Source organism: Dromaius novaehollandiae, unplaced genomic scaffold, assembly GCF_036370855.1.
Source record: "Dromaius novaehollandiae isolate bDroNov1 unplaced genomic scaffold, bDroNov1.hap1 HAP1_SCAFFOLD_170, whole genome shotgun sequence".
Lineage (NCBI taxonomy): Eukaryota > Metazoa > Chordata > Aves > Casuariiformes > Dromaiidae > Dromaius > Dromaius novaehollandiae.
The window spans coordinates 35,320-54,851 of record NW_026991371.1 but is presented as its reverse complement, the minus strand read 5'-3'; the positions used below and the strand labels follow the sequence as shown (position 1 = coordinate 54,851).

Here is a 19,532-nt window from a genome sequence, read left to right as displayed (position 1 = left end):
GAAGTTAGCGTTCCAACTTAAAACAGTGAAACAGGCTACGTGGTTGTACCTTAACTTCTTATAAAGTACCCCAAATAATAAAAAAAAGTCTTTATCTAAAACCAGCGACGTATCTGAAAGGGCAATAAACATAATTACAAGGGAAGGCCATTTACGAAAGCGTTTCTTGATCAGCTTTAAGCAAACAGACCTATTCTGTCCCAGTGCATGTCACAGCGAACTGCACATTTTGTACAAATAAACCCACAATTACACAGAAAACATCTGTAGCATTCTCAGCACTTGCGTGCTGAGGAGGTAGGTGCCCTAGAAACACTGTAGACAGACTGATTATTCTAAGCATTTTTATAAAATATCATACAAATCTGATTGACCGTAGACTTTGTAACAGTTTTTTTAATTAGTGATACAAAACTCTGGTCCAGAAGGGTCTGGCATTAACTCATTTTAAAAGCACACCTTTACAGTTTGAACCATATTTTTAAGCAACGGCTACTGAGAGTTAGACAAAAATGCGTTGTGCATTATGCTGTGTACAAAAAGGAGACAAAACCAAGCCACGGTGGGAAGTATTGCTGACCTCGTCCTTAAAAACCTGCAGGATTGTTTATTCATCAGTATAGCATTATTACACTGGTAAGAAATTCCGTATAACATCTGCATATATTGAAGATTTTTAAAAAAAATCTGATATGATTTTAGATCCGCATGACCAGTCACGTGACCTGCTTGAGGTCGATTAGCACCTTTCAATACATATATATTTTTATATATAATAGATCTTTTTAAAAAACTTCTAACAATGAGCTCATACAGAAGCATGAGCATGCTGTAACGAGATGACAGATAAAGATGGGGTTGGATGACTTCTTTTTGCAGCAGACAATATGATTCAGTTTGTGCTCAGTTTCACCTATAAGGGCAAAGAGGAGAGGCGGAAAAAAAAACCAAAAACCAAAAAAAAACCCTCTGTCAGGTAGCCACTTGTTCACAATTTCCACTTGAAGATTAATCCATTTAAAAATGTTCCCCAAGTAGAAACACAACAGTATCATCCAAAATAGCCTCTATATAAACTTCTATTAATTTCTGCAGCGTCTGCCTGGCACCTCTTGGCTCCTGAATTTTCAGGCCCTCTGTTTATTTATAAATTAAGGCACCACAACTGAAAAATGTTAATATTTGAACATCAGATGCTGTGGATGAAGGAATGCCGAAGACCTTCTATAAGAACCTCCATAAAAATTAAGTAGCAAAGCTAATCTCACATAAGGGATGAGCATAATTTATCCAAATCTCTTTTTGAAACACTGAAACATTTACAATTAGTCTGACATTTGTTACATCTTAACTCAATTTAGCTATTGGAATTCTGTTGTATGTATTTTTTACAAACCTTTGTTATTTGAAATAACTGTAATTTCTGCCTACTGCAGTTTACTCATCCGTATTAGGAAGGTCTTTTCTATAGCAGATAGGATGTGTTATCCCCTAGAACATGCGCTGAACTATGACAGGTATTAGTGGGAGTTCTGCCCCCCCATGGCTGGGGGCGCCGGGCCCGCCTCTGAGCCGCGCTCCCTCACGGAGCCGAGATCCGCTCCCGCTGCCTGAGGTCCCGGGCCGCTGCTCTGAGGGCGCCGATCGCGGCGCGCGGGCGAAGGGCCGTTGGGCAAGGGGGGCCGTTGGGCGCGCGGACGAGGGGCCGTTGGGCGAGGGGGGCCGTTGGGCGAGGGGCCGCTCGGCGGCCGTCCGGCGTCCAATCAGCGGCCGTCCGGCGTCCAATCAGCGGCCGTCCGGCGTCCAATCAGCGGCCGTCGGGTGCCCGGGCAGCGGCGGCTGGACGCGCAGGGCTGTCGCACGGCCCCGAGGGGCAGGGGGAGCAGGGCGCGCAGGCGGGGGAGGCCGAGGCCGAGGGCAGCGAGCCGAGGAGCCCGGCGCAGGACGGCGTGGGGGCCGGGTAAGGGGAGAGAGGCGGCCGCGGGGCGGGGCACGTGGGAGTGCCGGCCGAGGAGAAAGGCAGTCCTGTAACGCTCAGGCGGAGGAGAGTGAAGGGTGTTAACGGGGCTGGGAGGGTAACGGGTCTCGGGGCGAGCGGCTGGCACCGCCGTGCAGTGACCCCGTTCATCTGTAACTCCTCTCCCCTTGCAGGCTGTTGCTTGCAGTTACCGTCCTGGCGTCAAGAGGCAAACCCCCCAGTGTAGCCTTGTTGTGGGCTGCTGGCTTCTCCTGAAGCTCGGGAGGGAACAGAGGGGACGTCCTTGCATTTCATGTTTCGTCAGCCCGACAGCATTTTGGCTTTGATTCCATCTTGCTCCTACCTGTTCCTGGACAGTGACGGGGAGGAGAAGAGGCACTATCCCACCATGTCCCGTTACAGCCTCCATAATCTCCTGGACTGGCTGTACGGGGGGGTGGAGCCCAGCTTTGCTGGCAATGGAGGGCCAGAATGCGCTGCCTTTCTCTCCGGGCAGCAGCGTCTGCTGGAGAGCTTGGTCTTCCTCAGTGTGGGTTTTGTGGAGATCCTTCTGTCCCTGTGGAAGCTGAGGCAGCTGCACTGCAGGGAGCTGGAGGGTCATCTGCTACAGCAGCCCCAGGCTAAGCAGGAGAGCTTGGGCAAAAATCTGCTACTGGTGGCTCTCTGTCTCATCTTTGGGCTGGAGGTGGGGTTCAAGTTTGCTACCAAGACTGTCATTTACCTACTGAGTCCATGTCATGTGGTCACTATGATGGAGGTAAGGCCCATGTGTGGTTACCAGGAAGTTTGCTTTAGCTTTATACTTGCAAGGCAGTATTTTTATATAGTCAGTTGTGGACCAAAAGTGCATAACAAGGGTACAAATGTCAAGAATTGATATAAATTTTTAATAATGATTTAGTTTTTAATTGGCCAAACTGAAATCGATGAAGAAGCAAACGTCAAATGAAAATACTAATGTCAAACTTCCTGCTTGGAAAGGCAAAAGATTAGTTACCTTTACCTGATCATTGCTTCAAGAATAGAAAATGCTGTTTCCAGTGACAGTAGTGGTAAAATTTGCACCAAATTTAATGAAAGCAAGGCTGTTGCTAACAGGCTGATGTAGTTCACTGGTAACGTTTTCAGGTAAGTTTTTTTTCAGGGATGTGAATGTGTTTTGTGAAGTTGTTGAAGAAATGAATTACTCCTCGTGCAGAAAATTTTGATACTGGCTTTCTAATTTTAAAAGCTGAATGGTAAGGAGGCCAGTCTTACCTCTGTCACATTTATCTGTGGGATGAAATAAGTGGTCTGGCTGAATACCTGTGGGTACACTGTGTAACTTAATGACTTGTGTCTAGCTTGCAGATGCACTTTAATATACAGTTTGTGTAGCGGTTGGAATACTGGAAATGTTCATAAACAATTATTGAACTGTGATATCTAAACCTTATGAGCTCTATTTTCCAATGGTCCTGTACATGTACCTAGAAGTCACCTTCACTGAGAATGTAATTATTTTTGACATCTCCCAAACTCCTTTATAATTTTGTTTAATTTCTCTAATGCTCTAGCCTCAACACTGGACAATTTACAAAATTTAAGCTCAAGAATTAATAAAAGAATGTCAAAAAGACTTTCATAAAAGCTGCCATGATAAAAATATCTGTCTAATAGCAATAACAAATAAAAATCAAACCAATGTAGTTCTTACTCTCAGTCTCCCTTTGCAGAAGGCAAAGGATCAGGGGCAACTGATCTAGGCTGTATCAGATCAAGCCAGTTCTTACTTTCACTCCTGGAGAGCATTTTCTGAAAAAGGAATGGTAACATTGTTTTCTTGTAGTACCAGAGGTCTAAGGGAGATGGGTATCCATTTAAGAGGGGAAAACCAAGCTCTTTACAGAAATATGCAAGACATTTATAGCAATTAACTTGCTGTTCCAGAACTTAATTAGTAGGGTATGTAAATTGCTTAGCAGTGATGCAACGTTAGCTCATAGGACTATAGGACGCTTGCTGCCCATAAAGTAGTAACAATAGCTGTGCAATCAATTAGTCAATATTGGTAATGAAATGGAAAACATAAGTTAGGCAAGAGCTGTAGAAATATTTGAGAAATGAAAAGAAATGGAATGTGGCCATATTATTTTAACTCTTAATATTTACTGGAAGATTTTCCGATTAATTCTCTGGATTAGAAGGTAAGGTTAGATTACTGTTATGACAGATAAGTTTAGTTCCCCTGATATGGTATTATGATATTATGTTACAATAGTAATGTGATATTTATTATAGGTGTTCAGAAAAAGCTGGTATTTATGCATAAATCAGGGAGCTACTATTATTTAGCTCATTTATTAATGGTCTCCTCCGGGAAGACAGAGATTTACCTTTTGTAGCGAGGCATGGGCAACTCTTTTTAAATAATCTCTTTCAGACCACAGTTGCAAACCAGTTGTGGAGCATGTTTAAATCTATGCTAATAACTAATTGGAAATTAGTTATTATACAGCAGTTTATTCTGTGAAATTCAGAAGATGGTATGTCAGCAAAATGCAGAAGTTACGCCTCTTTATCTTTAAACAGCTGCCTTAGGTATAGGCAGGCCCATGTTTAATGTCGAGGATGAAAACAGTTGCAAAACAACAGCGTTCAACAGAGAAAACAAGTTAGATAACAAGACTGATGTCTTCCATCAGCAAGAAAAAATATATACGGTTGGAATCTTGTGAGTTTTGTTCTTCTGCTCTGAGTTTGCTCAAGGCAGCAGGTTGGCAATGAGATATATGAAAATACAATGTTACCATTTTCTTCTGTTCTTACAATTGTTTGTACATAATCCTGCTGCTGGGCCTAAACAATAGGATGAACAGTGGTAGGAGGTGAAGAGATGAAACGTGCTGCAACATTTGAGGTCACTGAAAGGGAAGCCAACAGTAGCTGTTGGTAAAGGTCTCTTCTTGCACTCGATTTCTATTTTCCTTTTCTAAGCTGAGACTATTTCATCTCAGAGCAACAAAGGCTCTGGGCTGTAAGCCAGAAATATTTGGAACTGAAAACTGCCCTCCAGTTTTGTCTGCATAAAAGCAAAAGTCCTGCTTTTGAATGACCTAAAAGTGAAATGAACTAACAAAATAAAATGAGACTTAAACCTTGCGGTGTATTTGAGTAGACAAAACTGCATAATATAATGGTTACTGAGTTGTGCAAATAAATGTGTTTTGTTCAGGTGTCTAATTTCTGCATATCACTTACGCCAACCAGTGTTCAAATCAAATCTCCTTCATAAGCAGGAAGAACTAGTTTAGATGTGTCATCAGAAGGCTAAAGTGTTGGTCAAACGAACATACTCGTTTAAACTACCAAAACAGTTCTCTTGGTTAATCAGATTCAGAGAGCTTGTTGCCATCCTGTCAGCTAGTTGAATCATCTAGAAATAATACAGTTTATTTCCACACCTGGACTTAGTTTAGGTTTCTTGCTTAACTTTTGGAGGAAGAATGACAATGTTGTTTTTTCACCTGTGATGTAAGTGCAGCATCATTTAAAAAAGGGTGGGGGGAACCGAAACTATTTGTTTCTTGATAAGCTGCTTTTTTTTTTTTTTTTTTTTTGGATAAAGGTAGAATGGGAATTTTTGTAGTATCTTTGACAGCTATCCCACGGGGATGGAGGTGTATTTGTGCAGTGCAGTTATTTAGTTGGTGTGGTGTAGCAGGAGAAATGGCCTCTATAGAAAGTAAGAATTCTGTTATAGCTTGACTTTTTTTTTTTTTTTTTTTTAAGTTCTTTCTCTACGTGGAGTGCTCTTACTGAAGATGATTTGAATACCTCTTAAAGAAAAAAAAAAAGAGAAAAACAGTTATTAAGACTGAGTATGTGATTGGACCAATGATACTGCTGTAAACCTGGCATGAAAGGGTATGCTAAAGGGGACACATTTTAAGACCAGTAGTGTATTGCAATCCTGTTTTTCCTTGTATAGCAGGAAAAGATTTACCATATGTATAGAACATACCTTTGGCTGGAATAGACTGTCCTAAATGCAAAATTTATGTCCTTAAGAAAATGCTTTTTAGGAAATAGTCACACATTGCTGGATGGTTCTATCAAACAATGATCTTTTTAGGCAAAGGGAACTAAATTAAAGGGAAAGTGGGGGGGGGGAAGACAAGGGGAAGAAATGTCTAAAATATAGGGGAGTTGAGTTTCACGCAGTGATCTTGATCTTAGAGCTGAACTTTGTATAATTAAAATCACTGCTAAGTACATCTGTAATTTGATAAATAATAAATCCTATGTTCACTATTTCCAGTTTTAGCTTCTTTAGAGACCTGGAGCCTTCCTGTCCTCTGTAAGAGGCTACTGTGTTTTTTAGAAACAATGGGCTGTTTTTAGAACGTACGTAATAAATATAGCTTGACTGAGTCTGCATCATTTGGGAATCTGTCCCAGCGTATAATTCATTAATTCTCTCTCTCTCCCTCCCCCTCCCCCTTCCTCCCCTCCCCCCCCCCCCCCAATTTTTTAAACATTGGAAAAAATCTGATTAGGTGGTCAAATGTGATTTTTAGGTGTGATTGTAAATTTAATTTTCATACACTGCTCCTAAATATCTTTTAATATTTGGAAGAGTCCAGTGTGTGTGTTTTTTATATTCTCTCTCTTCAAAACCTTGAATTAAAAATCTAGGGTCATTTGTAGCCTGTTGTTTGATAGTGGGTATGAAGAACGTTTGATTACATAAATTCAGTAAATATTTATAGAAATGACACTAAATAATGGCAACAACTGTATTGGGTAATGTGAGCAATAGCCTGCATGTAAAAGTTTAATGAGTTATGCAATTTTTAAAGGGCAGCAGTATTCTAAAGCAAAGCTATTTTTTACAGAGTTTCATTCACTGCTGCATGTATTATGATTCTTGGGGAAGATATAGAGGAGTGAAGGCAAAATTTCCTATGACAATGTAAGCTCTCCAAAATGTAAGGAGATATATATGAGCATATATATGGAGCATAGTATACCTTACAGCTTATTCCCAAATCAGTACATTTAGCAGCTGTGTGAGCCTGTTGTAGCAAGGTCAACAATCCTTTCAGTGGTCTGAAATATTATCTGGTAGACATGAAATCCTTCATTTAAACTTAAGTGGAAGATGTGCATAATCGCAGCTCATAAACATCAGATGATGAAGCATGCTGCTTGTCTTCAGCATAAAACAAGTCTTTCTTTCTCTAACTGCAAATTAACTTGCAATACTTCCTCTTAAAGCTGATTCCTGGAAAGGAAAATCATCATAGTGTGTGGTGAAAAAGGGCAGATAGAGAACAACTGAAGCACCGAGAGCACCAGTATTTCTTGGCGGCAAGGCTTATTTCTTGCCAAAGGGTGTATTTCACTGCTAGAAGGATGGCAGTAGTTCAAGGGGCACAGGTATGTTGTGTCATGTCATGTCATGTGGTAAGGGTTTGTATTTATTCAGATTGACAAGTAATTAGTGCCAAGTGAATTTAGTTGTTTATACTTTAATACTTTGGTAGTTAGTGAAATGCCAACTTAAATTACCAGGAATATGGTGCTATATGCCTTGGGGTTTTTTTGGATTATGTCACTGTTCCGGTTTCTTTGGCTAACATGATGTTCTATAATAAAAACAACTATTACATATGTATCATCCTGATGTTTTTAAAGATTGCCTCTTGCTCCAGAAGTACTTAGTATGGTACATGGTGTTAATTTTTTAACATAATCAAAAATCATCTCCAAATACCTTATTAGTGAGACTGAGAAGAACAGTACGAATCTCTGGGTAATCACAGGGTAATCTCTGGGTAATCCTGCAGCTTGGAAAAATAGAAACTTATTGCATTCTAGCTTCTCTATCAAGCCAAAAACTTAAATTCTCTTAATTCTCTCAGCTAAACCCTCTTAATTCTATCAGCTTCTGATGTTATATATAAAGCAGGAGTATTCTTGATTGAGCTCATTAATAAAGCGTTTTTATGCAAAAGAAGGACTAACCTATAACTCTGAAGTCCAGGGAAATAAATGTAATAAGCCAATCACTGAAGATGTAGTGGTTAGTGATTATCTCCAAAATATAATTCTCTTTGCCAATATGGAAAACAAATTATGGATTTTTGACTAGAAAACGTTGGTGGGACTGCAGGTGACTCGTATTTTACTCGGATATAGGGCTCTGCAGCGAGTGCTCAGAAAACTGGGAGAAAAACATTTCTGTTCTTCAGTACTTTGTCCACCTGAAGAAATTACAGAAGGTATAGATAGATGCAGTATTGTGAAAGGACTGAGAGTAGTTGAAACTCAGCTTTGTGGACAAACTGCAAAGGCAAGTATGGATGGTATGTGTTTTAAGGTATGATGTACATGACCATTAAAAGACTAAAAATTTTTAGAGAACAAATCTAGGAAAAAAAAGCCTTTTCCATACGGTATTGTAGCAGCTATGAGGTAGAAGATAAGTCATGTATCAAGCTAAGTTTATAGTTGTTTGCATAATTCTTCCTTCATAACAGAACTTAATTCAGTTTGGACTGATCCCTTATACGTATGGTAATTGTGAATGTCGGTGACTGTACTTTTCCTGAGAATTAATTGAAATCCTATGATCTAAGATAGTTGCTCTCTGGGTAAAAAATTAAAAATAATTTTATACAGTCAACTTCTAAGTTGTGCTCAAGAAAAAAAATCAGTGTGCTTAAGACTCGTTTTATTATCATAATTATCCTGACATACTCAAAAGGTACTATTTTGAAACTTACTTTTCAAATCCTACTAGAATAACATCAGCTGTTTTTATTTCATCTTTTAAATTAGCTCTGTAAACTCCAAAAAACAGTGTAGACTGGTTTCTTTCATATCTATATTTTGTGTTTGATGGCACTCTTTAATGGAAACCTTTTTCATGTGCAATGCCATTTTGACCTTTTTTTATTATTATTATTTTAGGCTTTGGGAGGCACTTACAAGGTGTCTCTGCCCTGCCTGGACATCAGTTTGGACAAAAGCTATGGGAAGTTAATTATCTGAAAGTTGATCTTGCAGTCTATCAAATTTGGTTGCCATTGGCCAACAGGATCAAAAGGTAGTAAAGGCAGAATGCTTGTATCTGTACAGGCGATGAACATAATATTCTATTTTTAGGAGGGAAAAAAAGAGTCTAAATGAAATTGAATAAAGTCAAAGAACTTTTTGTAAAACAAAGTCTAGAAGAGGTAGCCCAATAAAACAAGGAAAATATAAGATTATGCAGAGTCTTCAATAAAACTACCAATAAACTCCCAAATAACCTTCATCTTCCCAAATCATTGTCCACTATCTGCATATCTTTGCCAAAACTTCTATTGAGGCTGAAGATGCAATCATCCCCCTGTATTGGCCAGGAAAGAAAAGCTAGAAACATTCAGTATACCATTCAGGTTTTAATCTACAGAATAGCCCACAAGAAAGTTAATTTTAATGTTTGTAACAATGTATGATTTTTTTCCCCCCTAAAATATCAATAATTTACTTTTTTGTGATATTAGGCGACATTATTTTGCTTTTAGAACAGAGGAACAGAAAGGTTGAAACTGAAGTGTCCATTATTGGGGGCAGGGGGAAATAAAGGAGGAGAGAGGCAGATTATATGATCAAGTTACTGAAGACTTGAGTTTTAACGCCTCGATGAATTAAGGTCTTTTAATTCTACAATTGTCTTCATTTTAGCATTTTATTTTTTTCAGCTTCCCTGATCTTTTAACATTGTTTCCTTAATGTCTTCATGCTTTGTTGCTGTGGCAGATTCCCTGAAAAGCAGTTTAGTTTTTTGGAGGGAATATTAGTAAATTTATCCTTGTAACATGTCAAATATGAAAGAGCTGCATATCTTAGGAAATGGTATATAAACAAGGTTTTTTTCAGAATGTGCTTTTTTTGTCTACTGAAGGAATAAATGTATATGGTCCTTAAACTGTTTCATCAGCACAACTGAGGGATTGGTGAACTGTGACAATAAAAAGGTATTAGTGACTTGAGGCAGAGTAGAGCAAGAATATGCTAAAATGGTTTTGCTTCTGTAGGAAGCTGTGATATGAAACTTCATGCTTTGCATATGTAACAAAAGTGAATAGATATGAATATGCATATGAAAATCTTATTGGGAACATGTGAGCTTTCACGGAATCATTGACAGATGTAAATGCAAGTTAAACCTGTAGTATTTTATTAGGAAGTTGGAGACTTGAATATTATTTTTCTAGTCAGCATTTTTTTTCTTCTCCCCCAGATTAGTTTCTTATTGTCACCTTTTGCTAACAGCATTAAGCTAGGAGTGGGGAAGGAAGTAACCCACTACTAGTGAAGGCCTAGTGCAGATGGTGATTAGAGGAAAAGGAAGAAAAATAGCCTCAGTGCACTTTTTTTCCCTCTGAACTATACCTAAGATGTCATTACTAATGCTGCTGTGATACACATAGGAAGACCTGAGTCCTATGTTAATAATTAATCCTAAAATACGAGAAGTCTAGAAAATCTTTCACCTAGGACTATATAATGGAAGAAACGGAGTACAGGTTCTTCTGATAAACAAGCTAAGCCTATGTAAGGGGAGACTAACCTAGAATGTCCCAATGAATATATATATATTTACAAGACATTACTTAGTCTTTAGAGTAGAAGATGGAAATTGTTCAGCTTGCTACACCTCTCTCATCCCCAGGTTGAAACTGGGAGGTTGGAAGGAGGGGCAGGCAGCTTCAGATGTTCCCAGAGTCTGTTTTGTGTAACACAGGAACCACTTTTTACTGTAGTGTTATGTAATGCTTTGCCAGCAATGTTGCTTTGAATTGTGAGTACTCTTAACAATAGATTAACAGTTCCACAGGACAAATTAATTAATCCCTGAATCCATCTGACAGCTGCAGAAAGGCAACTGTGCTTCTTATGCTGAGAGGTTAAGTACGTTTTAATTGTTGCTGTATAGCAAGGAGAATGTAACAATCTCTTAGTGTCCGTTCTCTTTTCAGATTTGGCATTCTAAAAGATCTTAACCTTATCTCCTGATTTGTCAAACTGTATTTATGAGTTTTAAAGAGTTGCTTTTTAGTAGGCACACAGATGGCTTCTAAATGATATGGCTGCTTTGTGCTGAATTGATAATTAATAAAAATGATCAACATCTAATTTACAGCCTTGATTCGGTATCGAGGTTTATGGTGGAGTTATTAAAGCATATTACTTTCTGATAAGAAATAATAGGTTGATTGTTTTGAACTTATTTTAAAAATGAATTCTAGACTTAACAAAATCTTCTTCACCTTTTAAATTATCCAGCTGCTTGAATGTTCCTTGCCTTATGTTTTATCATTGTAGGGGGGAAATGGATATTTTTCACGTTTACAGTGAAAGCCAATGTACTGTAACCTTTTAAACATACCTTTTAATCTCTTTTGCTCTAGAGGGTACTTTGATACACCTAAGAAAGAGTAAAGGCTTTTATTTAGGTAGAGATTGAGCAGAGGGTTACCCTCCTCCTCCCCTCCCCCCTTTTTTCTCTTTTTCTTTAATTCATTCCAGAATTTGGTCATGGATTTTTCATATTGCTCTGAATGTTGCAAGTAGCAATTAAAAGCTAACCTCTTCATTTCAAAATAGTGTATTAAAACAATCAATTTATGACCTGGTTAATTGAGCATGACTGGAGTGTTTGAAAAGAAAGATACATTTCCAGTCTGCTGCGGCTGCAACCAGGCACTAAATCAAACAGATGGCTCACAGAGACAGGCAAGCTGCTGTTATTAAAGGTAAATGAAATCTTCTGTGCTGCATTTATGAGACATGAGAGTTTTACCTGTAGCATGCTCAGGCAACTTTTGCCAGAAACAACTTTCCTTGGACTTCTGTAAACATTCCTATCTATGTGATGGGTGCTACTTTGTCTGAAGCTTAATCTGGAATAGTTAGTTGCGTGACTTGTTCTTTCCTTCCCCTTCTGCCTTTTTGATCATCTTCTTTTGCCGTTAGTTTATTTCTGATCAAGCAAAATCATCTTTCTGCATATCTGTCTCTCAGTAGGACAAAGATTAGTAGAAGACAAGTGTTTCATGACAAGTTTTGACTATACTCTCTCCCTCAATTCACCAACTCAAAAATAATGTCATTAAAATACTTCTAAAGGGAGCTTTAGGTGTAATATTTTGAAGAGTGTTGGAATATTTTGGAATCCAAAACTGGAGAGGCAGCCAAGTAATAGAAAAAACCCCAGCTCTCCTTACTCATAGTGCACATGGAGTGGCACAGTAACATTAAATAAATTGGAAGGTATCCAGGCCTAGATATTTGAAAAGATATTTTACTTCAGTTCAGATACATTATTGCTATTATACTCTTTAGTTGCATCCTTTTCAAATGAAAGATTGTGCTTCCCTTTTGAGAACAGCTCTTGGGATTTTTAGTAGTCTTGCTTTCTGAAATGCTGATTAGTCAAACTAGTGGTGGAATGTGGCTTTATCAAATGTCAAAGAAGCGAGGAACCATTAGACAAACAGACAAATGGGAAAATTTGTGGCTGACATGAGAAATGATTTTTGAAATGGCAGTGTTCTCATAAACCTTTTGGAGCTTGTAAAACAAATATATACCTTCTCATCAGTATCTGAGAATTCTTCTAGACTTGACTCCAGCATGTATCATAGCCTTTCATTTTAGAGATTTAATCAGCTGTTTTTAGGATCTCAATTGTAGGCTAGTCATGCCTTATAATGGCAAGATGGGGAAAATGCTAGCAATCTTCCTAACGTAGTAAATTTTAGCTACTATAGGTAGTAGCCTGGTAACATATCAGGACATTTACATCTTGAAGTTTGAGTTTCTCTCAACATCTGAGCATGTTGGATTTGTAATAATGCCATTTAGGAAAATCTGCTTGCATCAGGGACTTTTTTTTTTCCCCCCTCCACCAAAAGTGATTGATAGCAAATGTACTTAAGAGGCACTGCTGGATTAAAAAAACAAACAACCCTCCCCCTCACCCAATCCCTTTCCTTTCTTACCATGTCCAATCTAGCAATACAGTTAAATGGAAAATGGAAAACTCCATGTGTCTGACTGTGTTCTTTACCTCTTTCCAACTCATACTGGTGCACATGCACATTGCTGAAGTCTAGATTTGCAAATTGTGAAAGACTGTTTAAATAAAATTATTTCCATATGAACTGGAAAAATCAAATAATGGAAACCTCGAATATCTCAAAACTGATCTGGTAATTGCAGCGTAAGTAATGCTTTAAAGTGCAAGAAGTGAAAATACTATTAGGGGTTACCATAGTGCATGCAGATTAGAAAATTAATTTGTCTTAAGTGAGCTGTCAGGTTAATGTTAACATAGTTCATTGTGGTTTCATAAAGTTGCAGTCTTTTGTGAATTTTAGGTGTTTGTTCCAACATTAAATTTGTTCACACTTTGGAGATGTGGGTGCATTTTAATATTTTTGCCATTAGGAAAACTGATATAATCAATAAAAGCCCCCAAACTTGCTGCAAAATACCACTTTATTTCAGTGGATATCTAGCCTTTTTTCCATGCATGTTATTTTTGACTTTTACCTAGAGACATTACTGCAATGTCAAGGAGTAATTTTTTTGTAAATTCTGACTTCTAAAAATGCATTTATAAAAAAAAAAAAAAGAATTACCTGTTTTCCCCAGTTCCTTATTCCCTCTGAGTGGTTATGCTTGCTTCCGGTGATTAAAAGGGAAGGAGCTTAACAGGAATTTGTGGAGGGCAAATGTAATACTTTGTGATATCTACGTATTGCTATCTTCTCGATCCTGCCAGGAAATTAAAGGTAGGGAAGGCATACTTTGCAGAATATTCCTTTTGGACTAGCTGACAAATGAAGAGTTGGCATACATTACCATAGGAATAGTGAAGACTGCCTTTTCTCTCTCTGTGTTTTTTGCATGGGAGGAGAGGACTGATACACAAGTGAGGTCAATGGAACATTTCTCTCCCTTAACAGTGGTGTGAATCCTAATAGACTTTGCTGTGCTCACTTCTTAGAGAGAACAGTGCGTCTAAGTCCAAAGGAAGAAACATTTTGCTCTAGGTCATAATGTTTCTATCTTTTGATCCCTGTGCAGCTCTGTAGTCTCTCACATGATCCTGTCTGTCACTACAGAAGTTCTCCTCAATAAATTCATGCAATATTACCTTGATAAGGTCTTCAGAATAGTCCTTTTACATACAGGCTCTACTACCTACCACAGTAATGCAGATGACTAATAAATTAGATTTAAGAAAATAATGATCGCTGCTGTTTAAGGAACTCAGACATGATATTTCTTGGAAACTCCATCAAATACTGAATGATTGGATCACATACATGTTCACTCTATACAATTTTTAAGCATATTAATGCAGGGGGGGAAATATCCTTTTCCTTCTTTGCAGTCTGTCCCAGAGCTGCAGATATCACTTGGAGCTTTCTCTTCTTTCTCAGTGCATGGTTCAAGAAATGCATTATGGAACAGGCTGATTCTCAACCCAGTCCTGGGTTGGTTCAATGCAACCATGAGTTTAGTCTCTTTCAGGTCTCCTCTCAGTAGACGAATAGCTAAGCAGTGCAATCCTCTCCCTTACAGTCTCCAACTTCTAACAGCCCTGGTGACCCATCATGTGTTCTGGTGTGACCTTTGTATTTGGGCTTGTGCAGAGGGAGTGCTGCTCATGCAGTTCTTCGTGCCAGAAATATTTCCCATGGGGATGGACGGTACTTATGGTCTTGCAGAGCAACTAGGAATTTGACTGACTTTCTGACTTCTGTTTTCTTCTGGGTCCTCAGGCTTGAAGTGAAGTTCTGTTTGCAGATTTACCAGTGTTTTGAATTTCTTTGTAGTTTATTACTTGAAAAGAATCTCAGAATCTCCTGGTCCTGTGCTGGTGAAAGATTGAAATGCTGCTTTCTGTCTCTCAAGCATCCTGACTCACAGTGCTGTGCCCACGTAAGGAAACGCACAGATAACAAGTCCTAAGACCACCCATGATTTTGTATCCTCTCTTTCTCTCGCTCCCCTCAGCCCAAAATCTTTTTCAGGTCGAAGATGCTTGATGTGTTAAATTGATCCATGTATGGAAGCTATTCAATACATTTTGATCATTCTTGTTGACTTCTGTAACCCTTTCCCAAATCTGCTGTCTTTTGGGTGGGTGGTGTGTGTGTAAAAGTGAGAGGGAAGGGAATGACCAAAACTGTGCCCAGAATTCAGCAGGTCAGACAATGAATATTTTATAGCTTATTTTTCCTCTCTCAAATGTTACTTTGTACATTTTGGGCTTCCAGTTAATTCTTTTGTCCTTCTTTTCCTTTGTAACACGTGAAAATATAATGGGTAAAATGAGGAGGGATATTGCGGTTGTTTCTTAGCTTTTTTCTAAATTGAAAGTTTAGCTGTTCTGCCTTGAATGTACGCAATGATGATCAGATAAAAACGTGTGTGGAAGAGCCTCCTTCAGTGTACTTTAAAATATATGTTGTCTCGTGTCTGCAACGTGCCAGCTAGGATGGGGGCTATTATCTCTGCTAGTCTGAGCAAGTAAAACCTTCAGAGTTTTACCAGGAACACAGAAGCTGGGTACTCTTCACAGCCATGTCACTAACTTTATATGATATTGTTCAGTTTATAAGACTTAGCTGTTTCCTACCTCAAGGCTAAGGACTGCGTTTCCAGTATGACAGTGAAATGTAATATTATTATGGAATGAGTATGTGAACACTCAGTACGTTAGAGCTTATGAGCGTGTCTGCTGTGAACTAGGTATTTTCAGGCTGCTAATTACTATGTGAGCTGAATGATGGTGCTCTCTAACATTTAAATCTACTCTGTGAAATAATCCTCTGTAAATCTGCTACAAAGGGTCTGTAAAACATTCCTTTTAAGAGGTTGTGAGGTTTATTTATCATGGAAAGTAGGTATTTAGAGAGAAAGTGCTTGATATTAAATTGCTAAAGCTGAAACATTTGAAGATCTGTTTCACTATCTTAAAGTTTTAACGTAAACATGCCAGTTAAATTCCCTGCTATCCTTCCCAAAAATGAAAGACAAACACATTTTTCTGAAAGATCCCTCATAACAGAGGGACTTGCATGCTCAAAAATATTTAATATTTCTTTTGCCATCACAAATCCGGAAACTGTGTTTGTTGCTGTAGAGCTGACCTGAAAATGAGCAGCTGTGAATCCTGTTCTCTTCTTTGCCTGTCTCTGAGGCAGTAAAGTATTTTGGATTAGGTTGATGAGTTCATCTCAATCTTTGTAACTATTATGACCATACTTTTTTAATACTTGCTACTGTTTCACCTCAATGGTGAGATTCAGCAGGTACATTAAGATTCAGCTGCTACATAGAGTTGTACCCTAGTTTTTCCTCTGCCGTTCAGTAGTTGGAACGCTCTGCAGTGTGTCAGAAAAGTGAATGACTGGTGTGATTAAGACACATTTCTCTGTGTACACAGAGAAAAGCATTTCAGTTTGTTTTTGTTTTTTTTTAAGATGTAGGAAATAAAAAGAAAAAAATGAAATCTGTACTGGAGGAATAGAATTTTCTTCATTTAAGTATGAACAGTACTTCAAATGAATGTAAGGAAATCATAAGATACCTGAATTTAAAGGTTCAAATGAACTAGTGGGACTCTAAATGCCGTCTCTCCTTCTGTTAACATATATCATGGAATGTTTAAAAAGTTGGACTTTTTGAATATATACTTTGAATATATACAAATAGCATGGGAAAAAACAGGTATTATAAGAGACCACAGAAGGGAAAATTTTATGGTCCACGACAGAAGGGATATAGTCCACAGTTGATGAAACTTTAATTGAGTTAGTAGACAGAGTCTGTTGCAAAAATATCAAATGACAGAATGATGAAATGTAATTAGTAAGTGTTGGACACTTTTCCCAGAAGCCATATGGGCCTTAATGTGTAAGGTGATACACAGACCTCACATAAGATTTTGTGGGTTTTTTGTTTTTTCCTTAGCAAAGAAAGCATCCACTAGCAGATTGTCATCATGCATCCATTGTGTTCACTTACTCTTTAACCTTCCTTGATGAGTAGAAATGGCTTGCTTTTTAAATACAAGACTTGAAAGAAACTCTGATTGGCTTTTAGGAGCATTCACTAAGCAAATGTCTTGAGGTTCTTTAAATTAATTGATGCCTTTTTCTTGCTGTGCCTCTATTAGAGTTCTGTATGACTAAGGAAAAAGATTTTTTTTCCTGTGAGTGTATGTGTACATTCTAAACTGTTATTGAGACTGACGGACTTGAATTAAAACATACAAGTAATTTGATTAGAGAAATAAATGGCTGTATATTAGGAACCTGCACTGGAAATAAAATATTTGAAATGTGCGCATCTATTCATATGGTAATAACAGGCCCTTTCAGGCACAAGGGCTGAATAGAATGATGCAGCCTTCAACCTTTCGATTGTTGCTATAGCAAGTACATTGCCTGCTAGTAATTAATTTGAACATCCATCAGTTACCTGGCCAGGTAGGCCCTGTAGCACTTCAAAGAAATAGGTTTGTTCAGTTTATCCAACTTGTCCCCAAAGTGGACATGTTCTTCAAATATTCTCACTTGGAGTGATTTAATGAGTTGACTAGTAGCTTGGCAGTGAAATAATCTATTGTGCACTTATTTTAGAAACAACAGAAAAAAGCATGATCCATTTTTTACTGAAATACTTTCTCTCAGAGAGCAGACCAAACTAGGAAGGAATTCTTCTGCCCCCCCCAACCCCCCATAGTGGACAATATTTTTTTAAAAAAAAGGGGGGGTAGGGGGTTAACACTGAACACTTGCACAGTTTTTTCTTTTTATCCAGAGTAAAACTTGCTGATATGAAGTGTTTTAAGTTGCTGTGAAAGTTAGATGGGAGATTGTTGCTAATCAACAATATTTTATTACATAAGGATTTAAACCAGGTCGTATTTATGGTAGGAGTTTGGCCTGCGAAGAGAAACAAATATATACTGCTCAAATTGCATTAGGCTACTTTTTGTTTTAGGAAATAGATAGCTAATTACTGGTGAAATTTAAACAGTACTTCAAAAATACTCTATGGAAATAAGGCAACAAATGTATTTAAAGATGACTACTAAGGTTATCTATAGAACGGATACTGAGATATCCTCTGGTCATGGTAAGGTCCCTGCTGTGCTGAATACTAAGCATTTATGATGACAATACTCTCCTTTGCTTCAGCAGTGCCGGACCCAGTCTTGAAGATCTAATGTAAGATGGTTGTCTATAAAAGCCTCTTAGCACTTCCCAAAGTAAGGCTATAGAGGCTACAATAGTGAAATGATTGGTAATACAGTAATCTGCTTTACAAAAGCCCTGAGAGAGGGAGAGAGAGAGAGAGAGAGATCTATATATAAGTATATATATATTTAATAATGAGAGAATTTCAAATGGACTAGAACTTGATTTGCTTCTTAGGAACTGGCAGAAGCTGAATCCTAGATGCTGCTCATACTGCTTAAATCCTTGTATATGTAGGTAATGTGAGATCTTTTAATTTGTTCATGATTTTGAGTCTTTTCCAGCTCTGCTGTAAAACAGTTCTTCTAGTAGAAGTGATCTGTCACATACAGAACTGAGGAAGAAAGATACACAAAATAGAGTTTAAATAAGATCGTATCATTAATTTCTTTCTTTTTTTTTTGCCTAATGTTTCAGATTTTTCTTCTTGACTGTCCTCCATGTCGGGTTGCAATGATTCTTTTCAGGTAATGCCCCATCCTTGCTGCATTTCTGTCTACTTGCATGGTGTGCTTAGAAGTTGATTGTGGCTTAAGTCATAAAATAGTAAGATACGCATCCAGCCCTTAGTTAGAAAGACATACTGGCTGGACTGAATGATGAGACCTTGAAAAGGGTCATGGCTTCAGCTGTGGGTGCTGAGTCCACTGACCCTTGTTTCTTTTGTACTGGTGGTGGTTTTGGTCTCACAGGCAACACCTATTCGCGCAGTAGTTGATGAGAGCACAGGTGTCCTTCTACAGAATAACCTATGGGCTTGTTAAATGTATGTCATGTGCCTCGTACTTTCTGATTATCTTCACTAAAAATTAGTAGCTGATCTTCATGGAAGGCCATATGTACAGTATGGGTCTATTTTTTAAAATGTGGAGATAAGTTAAATAGTTAAAGCAGATTCCTACTGATTTGGGTATTTCTCAAATGTGTGCAATCTTTTCTATAATATTGCTTATTGTTACTAACTTTAGGAAGTGGTCTAATGGACTAGTGCAGTAGAGTCCAGTAAACAGCCCATACTTTTTATAGGTTCTTACCTATAGAGTTCTTGCTCTCAAAGGCCCTCTCTCATGTGCGTTGCATGATAGGGGTACAGCTAGTATATTGTGAGGAGGGTCATGGGACTTCCCAGACAGAATGATAATCAGGAATGGCTGTAGTTGCCACCGTGACAGTTCACTCGGCTCTTTCTTCTCTTAGTCTAGCCAGTGACTGGAAAATATGATGCTGGGGGCATG

General features: G+C 38.2%; 1 long non-coding RNA gene across 1 annotated transcript; it reads left to right on the top strand.

Moving 5' to 3' along the window:
* Positions 1-1,561: 1,561 nt before the first annotated feature.
* On the top strand, positions 1,562-18,792 carry LOC135326061 (uncharacterized). The gene is made up of 3 exons (XR_010386723.1): positions 1,562-1,615; positions 2,152-2,735; positions 18,715-18,792. It is a non-coding gene; the product is annotated as an uncharacterized LOC135326061 (long non-coding RNA).
* Positions 18,793-19,532: the final 740 nt, after the last annotated feature.